This window comes from Acinonyx jubatus, chromosome B1 (genome assembly GCF_027475565.1).
Source record: "Acinonyx jubatus isolate Ajub_Pintada_27869175 chromosome B1, VMU_Ajub_asm_v1.0, whole genome shotgun sequence".
NCBI classification, from domain to species: domain Eukaryota; kingdom Metazoa; phylum Chordata; class Mammalia; order Carnivora; family Felidae; genus Acinonyx; species Acinonyx jubatus.
In genome coordinates, this window is record NC_069382.1 from 162,234,230 (window position 1) to 162,253,018 (window position 18,789).

Genomic DNA, 18,789 nt, shown 5'->3' on the forward strand with positions numbered 1-18,789 from the left:
GCTGACAGGCTGACATCAGTGAGCCTTATGTGGGCCTTGAACCCATGAACCGTGAGATCATGACCTGAGCTGAAGTTGGATGCTCAACTGACTGAGCCACCCAGGTCCCCCTCATATATTTTTATTATATCTAATATACAGGTGAAAAATTAAGGACTATATGAATTTTTAAATTAAAATTTTAAATTGAAGTGTAATCACATATAACATTATATTAGTTTCAGGTATACAGCATAGTGATCAATAATTCTATACATTATGCTTGCTCCCTGTGATAAGTGTAAAGAACTTTATGAATTTTTGTTTAACGTTTATTTATTTTTGAGAGACAGAGAGAGAAAGAGAGACAGACCATGAGTGGGGGAGGGGCAGAGAGAGGGAGACACAGAATCAAAAGCAGGCTCCAGGCTCTGAGCTGTCAACACAGAGTCCAATGTGGGGCTTGAACCCACAGACAGCGAGATCATGAGCTGAGCTGAAGTCAGATGCTTAACCAACGGAGCCACCCAGGTTCCCCCTATGAATTCTTGATAATACATTTATAGCTTAATATTTATGAGGGTGAGCTTTTGTTAATTTAAGAGTAATGTATAGAGGATTGTAGATTGCATTATTAGGGTCTACCCTGAAGTCTATTGTCTTCTCTTTTCTACTTCTGTTTCCCCTTATCAGTGGTCTAGCTGGGTTATGGTCGCATAAGAAATTAACTTCTATAAAAACAATGTATGGGTATATTTAAAAATCTAAAAATCAGTTCGGGCATATAGAAGGCTATAGTTGTCTCTTTCTACCTGGTAGACATAAAGAAGATATTTCTGAGTTCATTTTCTCTTTATATTCATCTCAGATAAAAAAAAAAACATCAAATCCTTTATTTCCATTAGAATTACTAAGGCTTGTGTTTCGAAGATAGCCATATAATATAGTAGATATGATGCTGACCTACTTTTGATTAAAACCACTAATATTTTCCAAGAGATGAAAAAAAAGAATATATTTAAAATTTAGAAGAGTGCCAAGTCTTCAGTGAGGCTCACTGAAAACATACCAGTGCAAGGATGTAGGAAATTTTAATCAATTCTTTTTTTTTTTTGAGGGGAAATAAACCTGTCTCAATTTTATTGCTTTACACATTTCTAACTTATCTTCACAAAGAGCTCTTTTTTGAATTCTTATTCTTAAACTCATTGAACCCACAACCTTTTTATATTTGTTACTTTTGCCCCTCTATAGAGGTTATTATTTACTGTGTGATAGGTTTCAATTTAGCTTATTTTATTTCTCTTTAAACCATTTCCTTCTAGGTCTAAGAACTTGCCTTTTCTTCAAAGGGTAATCTTCCATATTCAGTAACCCATTTTACAATGACTCAAGTGTAGCCATAGAAACAGAAGATATTTATTTTAGCTATGATCCCTGGTGTCCAAGAAGCTGTGAGACCCTCTTTACCTATTGGATTTAGAGTGATCTACATCTTCTTGGCTTATTGACTTACTGGCCTATTGGGGATTTATGATGTGTCCATGTAGGTTCAGCAGTTGTAACAAACGTACTACTCCGATGGGGGATGTTGATAACGGAGGAGTCCATGTATGTGGAAGCTTGTGGCATATTGGAAATCTCTGTATCTTCCTCTCAGTTTTGCTATGAACATAAAACTGCTCTAAAAAAGTAAAATTCTTTAAAAAATAACTTCTAGGGGCACCTGGGTGGCTCATTTGGTTGAGCGTCCAACCTGACTTCAGCTCAGGTCATGAACTCGTAGTCAGTGAGTGCCAGCCCTGTATTGAGCTCTGTGCTGACAGCTCGGAACCTGGAGCCTGCTTCGGATTTTGTGTCTCCCTCTCTCTCTGCCCCTCCTCCACTCACACTCTGTCTCTTTCTCTCAAAAACAAATAAACATTAAAAAAAGTTAAAAATAAAAAAATAACTTCTAAAAAAACTCCACAGAAACATATTCATGCATATACATATATAGATAAATGAATGAATGAATGAATGAATGAATGAATAAATAAATAAATAAATAAATAAATAAATAAATAAAATTTGATGGTAATTTCAGAGGATCATGGATCCCCGTGGAGCCTATTTATGGTTCTAGAATGAGAAAATGGCTAGTGGCACTATGATAGCTTAAATTCAACCCTGATGCTCTCCCCTCCATTTTCAATTCAGCTATGAACTATTTCAAAGCCCAGCATGAAGTACCATCCGGGGAATGTGAGGTCTCAGCTCTGTCTGGATCTAGGGGACAATTGTGTCATGGGTTTTTTTCCCCCACTCTGGGGACCAGTGGCATGGAGTTCTTGAATGGGGATTGGGACAGTGAGATTGATGAAGAAAGCTGGATGCAGGGGCTCTTTGGACCCGCTAAATAAAAGGCACGAACACTTGGGTAACTGGAGGAATTGTTTTGAGCGGTGGGAGAGTTGAAAAGGTAGGCTGCCTCAGAGACAGAGACTACCTCCTGATCTACCAGCAAGAGAATGACATTTTCCCAGGAGCTCATAGTACTTTTCACCTAAAACATTGTTTCCGTTTTCAGTGTTCTGGCAGCTGGGTCCAAACCACAAGGTATATGTAAGAAAAAACAACAATGCTTATAAGAGAATCCAATAGTCCTAGAGAAGAAAAGCAAGCAGAACATCCAGAGTATATGGCCCCTTGTGAAAATAACTGGTGGAGGAGGAAGACAATAGTTTGAACTCTTCAATTCCCATCCTTATTAAAAATATAGGAAAACCTAAAAAAAAAAAAAAAAAAAAAATATATATATATATATATATATATATATATATATAGGAACACAAGTATATTTGATTAGAGCACAGAAATCTTCCTTCTACTAAAACCCATAGATTTTAATAAAAGATGTTTTAAATAAATTGAGGAGATGGTCACTGGTGAGGCCAGATTAACATTTTAAAAGACAGCTTGAAAGAACTATCTCAAAAGAAAACAAAATTACAGAGATTTGGAAAGTATGAAGAAAACATAATGGTTTTGAATGACTCATCTAAAATATCTAATATATAAATAAATAGTAGGCAGTCTTGAAAGAAGATGAAGCATAATAAATAAAAAGAAAACACAAGTTCTCTTGAGCTTAATAAATATTTTGCAAATTGAAAGGCTCATTATATTAGGTAATTGTGATAGCATTCCTGAACTCCAAGAGTAAAAGGATAATCTTAGGATTTCCCAGACAGAAAGTACAAGGTATTTTCAAAGAAAAACATATTGGACTTCTTGTATGGAAAGGAAAAGCTTATGGAATAATATCCACAGAATACCTAGAGTATAGGCAAAAAGGACAGCAAATCTGAGACCCAAGGGTCCCATTCCCTGCCAAAATATTGCTTCTTTCCAGAGATGATATACAAAGCTACAAAGATTAGAAAACATATCACCCAGGGACCTATTTGAGGAAACTATTCTACAGAGAAGTCTAATCAAATAAATGAATCAGGACGGATAATTAACACATAAAAAGGGAAATCACCTTGGAAACAGGGGGCTTGTAAAGAATCATAAGACTAGTTTGTTCAAATCTATGCAAACAAATTAGAAAATCTGAATGAAATGGATAATTTTTTCATAAGAAAAGCATTTGTCCAAATCAGGAGAGATAGGATATCAAACAGCTTGATTTCATTTCCTATAAACAAACACCCACGGGACTCAAATATTTAAGAACTTATAAGTCTATTACTAGTTAAACAGTTCCAAAGTAAAGGCTAAGATTGAACACTTCCAAATTATTTTCATTAAGTAAGTAGAACATATTAGTGAACAAAATTCAGCAGTACACTAAATAATAAGGAGTAACTAGTGGAGTTTATTCAGAGTGTGAATTGTTCAATATTAGAAAAATCTAGTAATATAATCTATTAATAGATTTAAAGAGAAGGAAAGCATATGATTATTTACAGAGGTGCCAAAGGGGCATTTGACAAAATGTAATAGCCATTTAGTCTTTTGACAAAACAATACCCAATAAATATGAATAGATACTTCCTTACATAGCAAGATATAGCTGAGTCTCAAAGCCAGCATCATATTTATTGTGGAAACACTAAAACATTCCTGCAGAGTTAACCGGGTAAAGGTGTTCACTACCATTGGTCTTATTTAACAGTGGTCTGGAAATACTAACCAATGAATTAGGCAAGGGAAAGAAAATTGAAGTATAAAGTTGTAAAGCTGCTGGTTAAGCTAATTTACAAATCATGCAATTGTATACTCAGTGAACCCTAAGCGGTGAACTTAATAAAAATTAGAAATAATAGGATTAGACATGATAATGGGGTACAAAATTACTGTATAGAAATGGGTAGTTTCAGATGTAAAGACAACAATTTATAATGTGTAATGGAAGAATATTTAAAAATAGATACAAAAATATATAGCGATAAACTGAAAAATATGCAAGACATATGCAGCATTGAGAACATTCTTGAAGGGCACAAAAGAAGCCTTAAATAAACAAAAAGGCATCTCATGTTTTTGAGTAGAAAGACTCAACATCATAGGTTCATTTGTAATTTAACATGAATACTACACGAATAGGTTTTTGTTTTGGAAACTGAACAAAATAATTCCAAAATGAAAATAAACAAATCAGAAGTTCCGAGAAAACTCCAAAAAAATAAGAGAGATAAAGGATACCTATTTTTATCAGGTAGTAAAATGTACTAAAAATCTTCAATAATGACAAGTGTTATTTTAATGCTGGTATAGACAGAGAGCTTAATGGGCCGCACTTAAAAATTCGGAACTAGAGCCAAAAAGAACAGAGGAATTTAGTATATAATAGAATTGGCACCTGGAAAAATTGGGAAGAAGACAGTTTCATAAATTATGTAGAAAAAATTGGGGAGCTACTGGAAAAAATTTGTTTGGACCTATATGTCATTCCGTGTATTATTATAAACGTCAAATTAATTGTAGTTTTATCTAGAAAATAAAACTATGTATGTACTAGAAGAAAACAAGGGAGAGTTCTTTTATAATTCTGGCATCAAGGAGACTTTTGTTGTTGTTGTTTATTTATTTATTTTGAGGGAATGAGAAGGTACAATGGGGGGGTGTGCCTGGGTGGCTCAGTCAGTTAGCCTCTGACTTTGGCTCAGGTCATGATCTCACAGTTTGTGAGTTCAAGCCCCACATCGGGATCTGTGCTGACAGCTCAGAGCCTGGAGCCTGCTTCAGATTCTGTGTCTCCCTCTCTCTGCTCCTCCCCTGCTCATGCTCTGTCTCTCTCTTTCTCAAAAATAAATAAACATTAAAAAAATTAGAAAAAAAAAAAAAAAGAAGAAGAAAGTACAAATGGGGAGGGGGCAGAGAGAAGGAGATACAGAACTCCAAGCAGGCTCTGCACTGTCAGCACAGAGCCTGATGCGTGACTCAAACTCATGAACTGTGAGATCATGACCTGAGCTGAGATCAGGGGTTGCACACTTAACTAACTGAGCTACGCCGGCGCCCCCTTGAGGAGCCTTTCTAACTGTAATACAACAAGCAGAAGTCATTTAAAAAAATGACAGATTTGTGCATATTAAAAAAAAAAAAAAGGTGTGGCATAACCCCATAAACAACATCAAAAACAAATAATAAACAAAAAATAATTATAGTGCATATTGCAGGTAATAACTACATTTTTTAATATATAGACTTTTCTACAAACAACAACAATAAAAGAAAATGGCCAAAAACCTAATAACAAAATGGAAAAACGATATTCAGAAGCAGTTCATTAAAAAGGGAAAAATACCCAATTCAATCATAATAAAGGAGATACAAATTAAAATTAAGACTATATCAAAATACCTTTTTTTTTTAAACCTGACAATCTGGTAAGAATCCACAAATTGATAACACAGTATGTTGCTGAGCATGTGGAGAAGCAGACACTGTTATGTGGTGCTGGTGTGAGTGTAGTCTGATGTAACCCATACAGGATGCAGTTTGGCTTTATCTAGCAAAAATACAAATGTATATATCCTTTGACTCAGAAATTCCTATTCTAGAAATTGGTCCCATAGATTGAATTGAATAATTGTGAAGAGGGTATGCATAGGATTATTCATTGCAGCACTTTTTCTAATAACAAAATATTTGAAACAATATAAATGTCTCTCGATAGAGGAGTGGTTGACTAAATTATGGTACATTAATGCACTATTGTAAAGCTGTAAAAAAGAATGAGGAAATTCTTACATATAATATGAAAAACTCTCCAAAACTACTTTTTTTTTTTTTTAACGTTTATGTATTTTTGAGACAGAGAGAGACAGAGCAGGAACAGGGGAGGGGCAGAGAGAGGGAGACACAGAATCGGAAGCAGGCTCCAGGCTCTGGGCTGTCAGCACAGAGCCAGACGCGGGGCTCGAACTCACGGACCGTGAGATCATGACCTGAGCCGAAGTCCAACGCTTAACCGACCGAGCCACCCAGGCGCCCCTCTCCAAAACTACTTTTAATGAAAAGAAACCCCCACAAAGTTCAGCTATAACATTGTAATATGTGTGAGAAAAATATGGGAAAAGCAACAACATAATTGTCTATACTTTTATATGTATAAAAGAACCTTGGGGGGGGGGTGGTCAGATAACAAATTGGTAATTATTTCCTTTGGGGGGACTAAGTAGATGGGCGATAGGGATGGGAGGGAAAATTGCACTATATTTATCTTAATATTTTTTGATTTTTGAATCCTGTGTATCTGTTAAAACATGAAAACACTGAATTAAAAAAAAAGATGTCCTAGAATCCTGTATATTTTCTACATGTGAGCAATATGGTTTCAAATACACATGACCAGTGTGACCTGGAAAAGATACAGAATGGGGTTGAATTTCAAAATCTATCCAGCTGAGATATAGTGGAGTGCAAATTTCCCCAAATTCCTTTGCTCTTAAGCTCATCAGAGGTAGACTGAGGGCCCTGTAGCTAAGATTCCGGTAGAGAGGAGCCCTGCCTTGTAACGCGGTACTTTTTAAAGGGCTGGCTGGACATTTGTATATGACTACGTGACTGTGTGACAATGGCGGGTCCCAGTGGTGGAGGTGGATCGGTCATAAAGGCATAGCCTTAGGAACTTGGCAGCTGGGACCAGCCCTTGCTTGTCAAGTTCACTTAGATCTGCTGAGTCTGCTGTCCGCCAGGAAGGAGGAAATGAGCTTCCAGGATCATCCAGACCTGTGTCTCTTCAGAGCCATAAAAGTGCCTTCCATCAACACGAAATCAGACCAGTTTAAAAATTCACCATGCCCCTGAGAAGAAAACAAACCAATTGGCTTGGAAAAGAAAACAAAGTGCTGATGCTAGGCCTGGGGAAAATTTCTCCCATGCACCTTTTTTATGTGATGATAAATACCTCAGCCACATCCATTCAGGAAGACGGTGTGAAAGGTAAACTTTTTCAAAATGATAGATGGAATCAAAGTAAATACAATTTAGTTTAAAAATCCGTTAAAGAAGCCAAGACAATATACTTCAAATTTAAAGCTGCCTTCTTGTCACACTTGAACGGAGTGTGGGGTTTAGACTAGCATGTCTCATACCCTTTGCTCACCTTTGTATGGGGTTGGAGTGGTTTTCATCCAGGCAGGCTCTTGTTTGTCTCGTCACATTTCACAAAGAGATACTGTCCTATTCTAAGCTAGATTACACATGATTTTGCTTTTAGCTGGCAACATAGAGTATTTCAACTGTAAGTATTTGTTTGGGAGGAAGTTCTAAAACCTAGTATCTAGAGACTCTCTGTGGAGAGACATAGCATTTATAGATCAAAGCCTGAGTACAAACCCTTGACCTTGTCCCAGTTTGGGGATGGTTTCACCTACAGCTTTTGACCTCATTAAGCCTCTATCATTACTTTGTGGCCCTGGGTGGCCTGTTTCTAGTAGGCAGTAAAAACAGGGATGATCAAGCACAGCTTCTACGTTAGCTTCTATGTGCTGCTTATCAGGGGCACCTGCTTGCTCACTTCCTCTTCCCGAGTGCTCTAATACAAGGTCTTTGCTGACTCTTCTCCCCTGCCACGGGCAACTCTGGATTCACCCTCTCATCTTCCTGGATGCCCATCAGGACCTCTGCTGAAGCACAAATACCAACTACCTCTAAATTGGCAAAGACAGATCAATGGAAATTATATTTAACATTCTAATACACATATTTTGAGTGCCTACTATGTATCAAACACTATGCTAGGAACTAAGGATATACAGTGGGTCACACATGACACTGCTTTTCAGGATCTAATGGTCTAATAACAGGCTGAGCAAACTGGCCAGAGTGGTGGAGCATCTATTATTACTTCCAGAGAGAATAATATGTACAGTGAATAAACATATAGAGGGGATAACATAAGATTAGGAAGATGTCGGCGGGAGACTGTGATTTACTTCATAGAAGTTACTCAATAAGCAATCCAATTTTATCAGGAAAACTGAAATTTAAGGGGCAAAGTTAAATACATACAAACATTATAAAATCTTCAAAGATTCCAGTATGCGAAGGTAAGAGTGGGCTGACGAGAGGACAGTGGTTGGTAGCCATGACTGAGTGTAGCAAGAAGTGTAGGCAGATACCTAAGGCACTTGTCAGAGCTCTTCTGCCCCCAAGTGACTTTTATCAACTCAACTATGCGCTTGCCTTGAGCAAAGCACAAAACAATGTTGAATTTTACTTGGCTTCTTTGTCTTCCACCGGGCTCTGAGCCCTTGAGGTCAGGAACCAGTTTTCCTTCCTTTTTGTACCTCAGTAGCATATGCATCAAGCTCCTAGCATACAATCAGTATCCACTAAAAGTTTGTAGAATATTGAATTTTTGCTCCTTGTCATTAGGACTCCTGGTTCTGTGTTACCAACCTTAACCTGACAACCAGGCACGAACCTGTGTACGTGTCTCTACTCATTTATTGTGTAGATATTTATTGAGAGCTGACTATGTGCCAGGTGGTGGAAAAGTACTGGAGGTATAATGGTAAATAAAGTTGACATGGCTCTTGTCCTCTGGGAGCTTGTAAATGTCATCTAAAATGCTACATCTTTCACCATAGAATTCCTTCTATGTCAGGTATTATGTGTATTGGCTTTCTTTAGCATGTGTTCTAATCTCCTTCAGGAAAGACAACTACATTTCCCAGATGTCCTTGCAACCAAGGGTGTGGATATGATTTAGGCTTCCTGGATTAGATGGAGTTAAGTGATGTCAGAGATGGTATTTGAGGTACTCATTTTTTTTTTTTTTTTAATACAGCTCATAGAGTATAGATGGCTGTGGAACCAGAAATTCTGGTTTTAGCTCGAATCAACATGGTGGTAGAAGCTACCTGATGACCAGCTTCCTGATTGTGGTGGTGCTATCAGTTCCCTTGAAGGACCAGTCTGCACTGTAGCTCTGGGAGTCATGTCCAGTGGCTCAGCCTAGAGCCCACTCGTTCAATCCTTTAATTTTGTAAGCACCACTTTCCTCTATTAAATCTCTCTCTGCTTAAGCTAGCCAAATGGGCTTCTGTTATCTGCAATAGAAACTGGATTGATACATTCTCTTTCTCTTCTAGGGAAGAATTATTTGCTCCAGGTTTGGGATTACCAGCGCTTTTCGTTAGAACCTCCCTTGTGGGGGTGCCTGGGTGGCTTAGTCAGTTGGGCATCCGACTCTTGATCTCAGCTTGGGTGTTGATCTTGGGGTCCATGAGTTCAGGCCCTGTGTTGGGCTCCACTCTGGGCGTGAAGCCTACTTGAAAAAAAAAAATAAAAACAAACCTCTGTTATGGCTCGTGCCAGCCTTTCATTTGGTGTTTCTGTGCCTCATGTCCCGCTTTCTACACACTCTACTGCTGAGGCTGGGTTCCCTGTCTCTTTGGCTTTGTGTTAGATGCTGCCCCTCAGAAGAACTGGCTGAAGCTTAGAAGATAGAAGGGGAGGGAAGGTTCTGGATTCTGGCTCTAGCAGTGTAGTTGTGTTGCAGTTGCTGGTGATTGCTGCTGGAGCAGTAGGGTGATGCCAGATCTTTGAAGCTGAGCAAGAGGCAGCATCTCTTTGGGCAACTCTACACTTCGAACACCATCTCTGACAGGATTTCAGCAGATTCAGACTCATGGGCTCCATCCAGCATGGGAGTATTAGCCATTTCTGTCTTTTGCTCCTTCAGCATCCCATCCTCCTTCTCCCTTTCGCTTTTCCAGCCCTTCCAGTTTCTATAACCAATTCTCTCTATTGAACTACCTTTTTGAACAAACTTGAGCAGTTTCTGCTTTCCTGACGGAATCCTGTCAGTTACATAGTACATCGTATCATGTAAATATTTCATCTGTTTCTGTAGCTTTGTGTTTATCTCTGCCATTTGTGTCCTTTGTCCCTCTCTATATACCTTATGAAAGCAAGACCTTCTTTGATTCATTTTTTAAAAATTCCTGATGCTTAGAACACATTCTGTCTACAGTCAGCATCCAATACATATTTTTTAATAAATGGATTAGTGAATATTGTTTGCAGCTTAGAGTTCTAAATTTATTGTCTCAGCCAGGTAGCTTGATATAGGTAATTGTATGGTAGTATTCTTGAGCTGGATTTACTCCTTGATTAAGATGATTCTGGTCATCAGGGACTTGCAGGTGGGTCTGGGCATCAAGGACGTGGAAAACCCTGCTTGTTAATTTTAGACATACTGAGTAATGAGGTGATAAGTTAAAACCTCAAGCCAGTTTTTGAATAATAGGATCTTATGGGAGAAATGGTAGCAATAATTAGAACTGTGAGACCGGAGACAGTCTGCAGCTTGGGGTTGAGAGAGGAGAAGGCAGTGGATGAGTCAAAACAACACCTCTCATTGTCTCCTACTTCTGAAGTCTCCCACTCCTGAAGTAGAACACTTCAATGCCATGCACAGAAAAAGGGCTGGAATATGGCCATCAACCAATACAGATTTTAAGAGTATTCAACTGCTCATACGCTCAGTGGTCTGGGTCTTTATTTCCAAGCTCACTTATGCTTTGTTTAACTAAAACCCATTAGACTTAGCGTTCAAGGCACTGAGATAATTACACATGATTTGGGGGAAAAAGAAAATGCTCACTCCATTTCAGGTAGAAGTTTGAGTTCTCCTGAGAGCAATAATGGCAGCTGGATCCAAAGGAAAGAATAGAGGCCTAGAAATACACTATTATTCAAAGGTTACACAAGAACATTTTGCCACAGAGAGCGAACATCAATTTACTCACACCTCAACAACCTATTTACCAAAGGCTTTCCTTTATGAACCAGTGACTTCACACCGTGCCTCAAAGCCTGAACACTTGCATACCAAGGATATTGTTTCCTAGCAACAATAACTACACAGAAGCTCTCAAAATTTCCTCTCTGTCCCTGGGGACTTCTTGGTGCAGAAAGTACAGATAAAATTAAGTTGATGTCAATGGATAAAGATGCATGGAGCTAGTACAAATGTAGAAGTACCTGGATGTTAGTGTTTCTCTTTATTATTTGAAACACTCTGTTTCGGATCCATTTTCTAATCTGAAAATAAAAATCACTCCCCACTGTGCTTAATAGACCCGAGAGGATGGTCTAAAATTGTATTTAAATTGTGTCTTAGATCCTGTAGATATTTAAGCTTCTAACCCATGAGTGGGCAGAAGTAAATGTATTTCCCTTTGTGGAGCAGCCATAGCCTCATCTCAAGTTTCACAGTGTGGAGCTTGATTGGCTTAGGTCACTTGCTAAAATATCACCCCCTTTGCTGTAGTGACTGGCTCAGGATTAGGCAATAATCTAGGTTTAAAACAATCAGCTCATTGTAATCCCTCGGTCAGATTATTTCTTGGAAATAAGCAGGTGATCCGAGTTCACTCCTAGAGAAACCTGGGACTTTTGTTCAAAAGTTGGAGGAGAGATTTCCCTCTCTCTTTTAGCTGTCAGCAAACAAAATGTGTTTAGTGGAAAGTGGCTGGTCCAGTTACAAGAGCCAATATGTTCCCTTCCTATTTTCATCAGTTCCTACTTGCCTTTGTTTGAAGGGTCCTAAATCACATTCATGATCAGCATTTCAACTGTTAGAAAATGATCTATTGAAATACACTTAGTAGTCCACCACTACCCGGTTCTTTCTTCTCCTTCCACATGAGGGCAGAAATATTGGGAGTTTATCAGTATCTCTGTTCTTATAACTGTGTAGATACTTCATGTTACAAGATTATCGGGTATTTGTAATCGTGCATCTCAGCAGCAGATAAGGAAGCCAACGGGGTGTAATCCTTCCAGTGGCTCCAAATGTGTTACAACATTTATTCTAAGAGCTACTTTGGATTCCTTTCTCACTCACATCTGTATCTCTGTGATATCCCAAGAAGCAGTAAACAAACTATGGAAGGCATATTTTTAAAGTATTGTCACAGTATTAAAAAACCTTAAGTACAAATCCATGCGGTGATCCACTTAGTGTTTGACTCCTATCTGATAAGGTACTGTTTGAGTGGTCATCCAGTCCCTAGGGATGGCTGTCATTTTTTTTCTCAGTCAACTCAATTGTTAATTAGGTTTATAAGTAAACATTAGAAAATATGTCCTTATAATAAGTAAAAATTCATCTTCTTAGAGAGTATTCATTATCTAATCCTTGTCTACCTGTTGTGTTAGTAGGAAGACCAACCCAGAACCTTTTCTACGTGACAGCACCTCCCATTTTTTGAGTACCCCTCTCAGGATCCCTTTCAGTCTTTCATTCTCCCAGCTCTGATCTTTCCCAGGATATCCTGTCTGTGAAACTTTTCTCTGCTCAGTAGTATCCAGTTTGCTGGTATGCCCCTTGAAGCGTGGAATCCCAAACTGAGAGGTGGCTATAACACCCTTGTCTCTTCCACCTCTCTGAGTTATCTGGCTCCTTTCCCTGACTCCCAAGGTTAATTCTGTCCTGGTCATTGAGCCACTCTTGACGGATTTAGGAATTAAGCAGTGGCAGATCTGGAATTATATCATGTCCTTCAGGTTTGGAATCTTACAGCCCAGGCATGTTTTCTAGTTTCTACCCACTCCAGTCAAGCCTTGGCATCTCCTATGTTTGCCCAATATGTAAATTCCCAGAATGACTTTTCAAGAGTCTTGCTCCTTCATATCTGATTGCTTAATACTGCCTAGTCTGTTAATCCTTGTATGCACTAGATTATCTCCATTTAAAGATTTTTAGACCCCAGGCACTTCTGCTTTTAGAGACACCTTCTCACATTATATTAACTACATTAAAATGCATTAACATCCCATGTTAAACATAATTTACATGTCATTATAAAAGCACTGGATTTTAGCTGACTTGTTAATGCTATATTTGTTTTAAGATTATAGTTCTCTTTATGTATCTTCGAGCCAATAATTTAAGACCCTTGAGAAACTCGTAGCGTATAAGACATTTTGCTATAGGGCTTGATGGCAAAATGGCTTGGCTGGATCCCAGATACCAATAGGGCTTTAGTGTATTGCCTAACATCTCCCAAGGTTTCTTTATTTGGAATACATCCAGTTCCTCTTAAATCTCCCACTGACGGGAATCCTGCTATGATCATCAAATCTCCTGACCCTAATCGTTGGCCCATCCTGAATTCTAAATTAGCTAGCCACCCGTAATTTCCCAGGATGAAGTTGCCTGCCAGGTTGGACTGCTTGCAATTGCTCTACCCTTGGGCTGTCCAGGTGCTGTCTCGGAGACCGAAAGTCTGTCTGACTCTGTTCTGCCCTTCTCTATCATTTTTCTGGCCCCATGCTGATGAGATTCTTACATGCTTTATGCCATGCCTGTCTAACTCATGATACTCTCAGTGTGGGTGGCTAACAAAGAACACGACTTTTAAATATATACACATATATATGTATATTTTATATATCTATATATTTATTATGTATTTATATATTTAATACTTCTTAACATATATATATAATATATGTATATATATTATATGTATATATTATATGTATATATGTAAATATATATGCATTTAAGTAGTGTGGAGCTCAATGCAGGGCCTTGAACTCACGACCCCGAGACCAAGACTTGAGCTGAGATCAAGAGTCAGGTGCTTAACTTACTGAGCCACCAGGTGCCTCAGAGCAAGACTTTTAAGTTCTAGTTGCTAGTCTTACTGGTTTTCTATTACAGGAGCACAAGTTCAAATTAGCATTTTGACAGTCACATTTTTCCCCTCTTCAGACTCAAATATAGGATTTATATTGTCCCTTTAAATGTTATCTAATTCAATGTGACTTGCCTTTCTAGCCTGTTGAGGGTTTTTTTTTTTAATCCTTATTTGCTCACCCTCTTAGTTTCATGTGATCTTCAAATTTGATAAACATGCCTTTTATCATTATTCCCTTGATTGAGACAAATGTGGAATGGCACAGACAAAAATAGAGCCCTGTAACATTCTCTTGGCAATATCCCTCTAGGTTGCTATCAAAAGTCTTTGATCAGCACTTTACGGGGTGGCACCATCATTTACCCACTTAATATTTGCCCAACTGTTTTAGCTTTGAGCCTTTATCTCTGTATTTATCACATTTTCCTGATTTGCTGATTTTGCAATCCTATCAAATCAGAAAGTGAGGTCTGTTTTGACTTGTGTTTAGAGAAATCAAGCTGCCTCCATAGTTTACAGATCCCCCTTTAATGGGATCCAGGGCTGGAATCTCACTCGGACTGAATCAGTCTTATCAGCTTCAGTGTCTTACTGTTTTCCTTTCTTGCCCTCTGGAACAATGGAATGGGGTATTCCATTCTATTCCCACCAATAACCATTTGGTGTACTAATGTAAGTCTATAGGCTCATGATAATAACGTTCCCTTCACAATACATAGTTTCTTGTAATAAGTGCTAAATAATTTATGTAGGTGCATATGTTTTAGGGGAAATTATTGGTCACAGATAAGAACTATTGCCAAAATCAGTAATGGGGTAAAAGATAATCACATCTGGAAATCCTAAAATCTTATTATGAAATGTTTGTCTTACATGTTTGTTACCAATAAAATTTTGTCAAAACAAATAGCCACCAGCTATATTTCATTTGCCTTAATAGTCAAAGGGAGAATATTTTATGCCTCAGGAAAAAATTCTTATCCATCTCCTTCCGATTTACATTAACAATCACAAAGTAGATTTTCCTGGGATAATTATGGTCAATGTTTTTATAGTCTTAAAACGCTCTTACACTGTGTATATATTTAATGAACAGCCCAACTTTGTGCACACTCTCTTAAAAAATGATTTGGGCAAAAGATGAAAATAAATTGTGATTATTAATTCTTGTTTCTAAGTTCTGCCAAGATCTAGGTGCACCTTGTCTTAAAGACGAATTTCACAGCATTGCAACCAAATAAAACTTGTACTCTTTGTAAAGTTCTGTGAGAACTCTCTGTTCCAAAATTAAGACAGTTTGCTTAATACTGCTGTCACAGAACGGAGAGGGCCTTGCTTGTTCAACTCACCTCATATGAGGTCTTAGAGTTATTGTGATTAGATGTCACCACCTCTGCCAGCAATTTCTGCTCTGGATAAAAAAGAAGATTAAAACCTCTTGGCTTTGAAACAGTTGTTTGGTTGTGGTCCTAATGCTCATGGAATGACCACATTCACTTGAACATGTGAAAAAAGACCCTTAAGCAGAGACTCTAATAGGTTGATATCAGAATGTCATTTAAAATTGTTTTGAAATCCTATTTAAGATTGTTTAAGAATGCCCAATCTAGGGGCGCCTGGGTGGCTCAGTGGGTTAAGCATCCAACTCTTGCTTTCAGCTCAGCTCCTGCTCTCATAGCTGTGGGATCGAGCCCCACGTTGGGCTCTGTGCCCAGTGCAGATCCTGCTTGGGATTCTCTCTGTTCCTCTCTCTTTTCCCCTCCTCCCTGCCCCCCTCTCAAAAGAAAAACAAAAAAAGAAAGAAAAGGAAAGAAAAGAAAAGAAAGAATGCCTGATCTATTTGGCATCCTTAATAGTGTACATTGTTTTATTTAAAAGAAAAAAATGGAAATCATGCCTAGAGAAAGAAGTCACTTCTGATTTTGATAAGCACCCAATATGATACATGTAGCTTTATTTCTGAAGTGTAAACTATCTTTGAAGATCAGAGCGGAAACAAGTAAAGTAGAAACCAGGGCAATTACCCAGCTAATCTAACTGCAGTATTACCTTAACCTTACCTCTCTGCCAATGTTATTGCTGGCGCTGGCCTAAAACCCTAGATTAATAGTTGGGATGATAACCCCAGTTACGTAGTTTAATTTTTATGACCACTTTATATCCAAAATGTGGAAAATTACTCCGAATATCTTTATGGCACTTTTATTTTGAAGATTCATATGCATCCTAGTTTTATTGCGTGCGAACCCACCCTTGAATGGTTGCTGAAAAATTCTTTCCTTTTTTTATGGAGTGTCACTTTTCACTGAGAAATTCTGACCATACGAAATGGTGATTTGTCAATAAAACACATTTTGGGAGAATCCATTAAATATTAAATTTATACAACTAAAAAACTTGTGGTAAATTTATAATACCTAAACAACTTATAGTAAAATATTTACAGCATGCTATTAAGAGAAGAAAAACATCATAAAAACGTACACACATGTGTATATATAATCAAGAATAAGTATAGAAATAGTTAATATTGGTTATTTACAGATGTTAGGATTATGGGTGATTTTTTTTAATTCCAAAAATTTTATGTGGTAAACATTTAATACTTTTAAAAATAAAACCCCAATATATTGTTTTTGTGTTCTGAAATTGCCCAAATATATTATTTTGGGACAGTGAACTTCAAATCTGTGACTATTATTTAAGTAACCTGTAGAGGGCACTCAAGACCTTCCAAATTCACAGGCAGAGCGGGGATAGTCTGAAAATTTTATTTTTCTAGTTGCAGGAGTTTTAGGTATTTTCCTGATGGTTTCAGCTTTGGATCACTGATTCTTACGAGGTTTTATTTTAAAATTCATTTATGTTAAATAACACCAGAAAAATTGTGATTAATATATCTTGTCACAAATTCAGATTTTCAGCTAGAAATATCTGTTTACATTTAAATACATGCAACTCTAATTGATTGCTATAGTAACTATAATAAATTACCTGTTTTGCTATATTTAATGCTTAAGTTATAATCTTTTTAGTACTGTTTTGAAAAGGATAGTCTATACTATTTTAGCTATGCATATGAGTTAACAAATATCTATGTGCAGCAAATGATATGGACTCATTTTTCATATCTCTCAATTATTATGCTTTTGTAGCTGGTAGCAATAAAGCACAGTAAATTAAAAATTACCATTCCAGCAGGTCAGAGTTTATTGTCAATTTATACTAATTATTTGCCTTGTTCTTGATTTCCTTTAGTTATGTTTTTAGTCTCATATCTTTTTCTCATTCACACTCTGATGATATTTATTGAGACTCACTCAATTTGATTTCTAAATTAATTTCCAAATTTCTAAATTTCCCCATTTGTGGACGTGAAGTATGTAATCTGTGCCCTGGGTTTTCACAGATGTATTGCACACAGCCTATCATAGTCATATAGTGGCAAGCTCTCGTATCCAAGTCAAGTAAATTGTTTCCAACAAGATAGATTTCTCCTGCAATTCTCAGCCATCTTCAAATACCTCATATTTTTTTGGCTTCCCTCCAGGATCAGGTGGGCAACCAGGAGGCTGTGTATTTTTGTGGCTCGCAAACTATTATGCGTTTCTTGTGTAATTTCTTGGCTTTGGAAATCCATGTAACCAGAATATTGTAGAGCTGACAGTTCACAGTTGCTTGTATCTATAGTTTATCTGCACTCATTTCCAAGTGCTGGATTGGTGTCACGGAGGTTATTGTGGTAGGCATGTTGGGCACATTAATATCTGTGTTTTAAAAATTGCATTGTGTCTGGGCATGACAGAAAAAAACCCAATCTGATTATGACTGGTTTTGCTGGAATGGAATTGATTTTTTACTCCGTGTAGTTTGGCAGTTACAGTGATGAAACATGTGGCTTGCTGCCATTTTATTTATGTTGAGGGCTCTATTTCTGATGCCCACGAAATAGAAGGACAGGCAAACGTAAATTTATCTTTGAAGCTGCTTGGTGTGGAGGTTTGGGAACAGTAGTTAGGGCAGGGCGTTGCTCTGTGGTTATTGCCTGATCTCAGGCTGGGAAGAAAAGCGGTGATTACCATTTTTACTTTTCAGAGGGGGAAAATGAAAGTCCAGACTTCCATGACCTGATTGGGAAAGCTGAATGCTTCCAAGTTTCTAACTGTGGAAACGGGGCCAGTAATCTGCGCTACCTGACTCATAGGGAGGATAAAAAAGGTCATTTTGCAGAGTTACAGCTACAGAGTGCTTCTTAGAAGCATTCTATCATCGGAATACTTGGAAACATTACACAGGCATCTCCAAGATCAGTCTATAGCAGCAGTTCTCAAATGAGAGTCCTTTACCCTGCCCAGGGGACATTTGGCAACATCTGGAGACATTTTTCGTTGTCACAATTCGGGATGGATGCTACCAGTTTCTGGTGAGTAGAGGCCCTGCTGAATGTCCTGTTATGATCAGGATAGTCTTCCACCAGAATTATCCATCTCAACATGTCAATAGTGCCAATGTTGAAAAACCCTGGCTATAGAATGCTGTGGTTGGTAAAAGTGTTCATGTTAAAAGTATTTGTATTGGTGATAGGATAAATGGTTCCTAATGGTACCTAGGTCTTATTTTAAGCAGACAGAGCTTGTAGGAAGGGAAGATACAG

General features: G+C 37.7%; 1 protein-coding gene across 1 annotated transcript in view; it reads right to left on the bottom strand.

The window, feature by feature from the left end:
- GABRB1 (gamma-aminobutyric acid type A receptor subunit beta1) overlaps positions 1-18,789 on the bottom strand; it is a 384,785-nt gene that overhangs the window by 33,908 nt on the left and 332,088 nt on the right. The window lies entirely within an intron of this gene.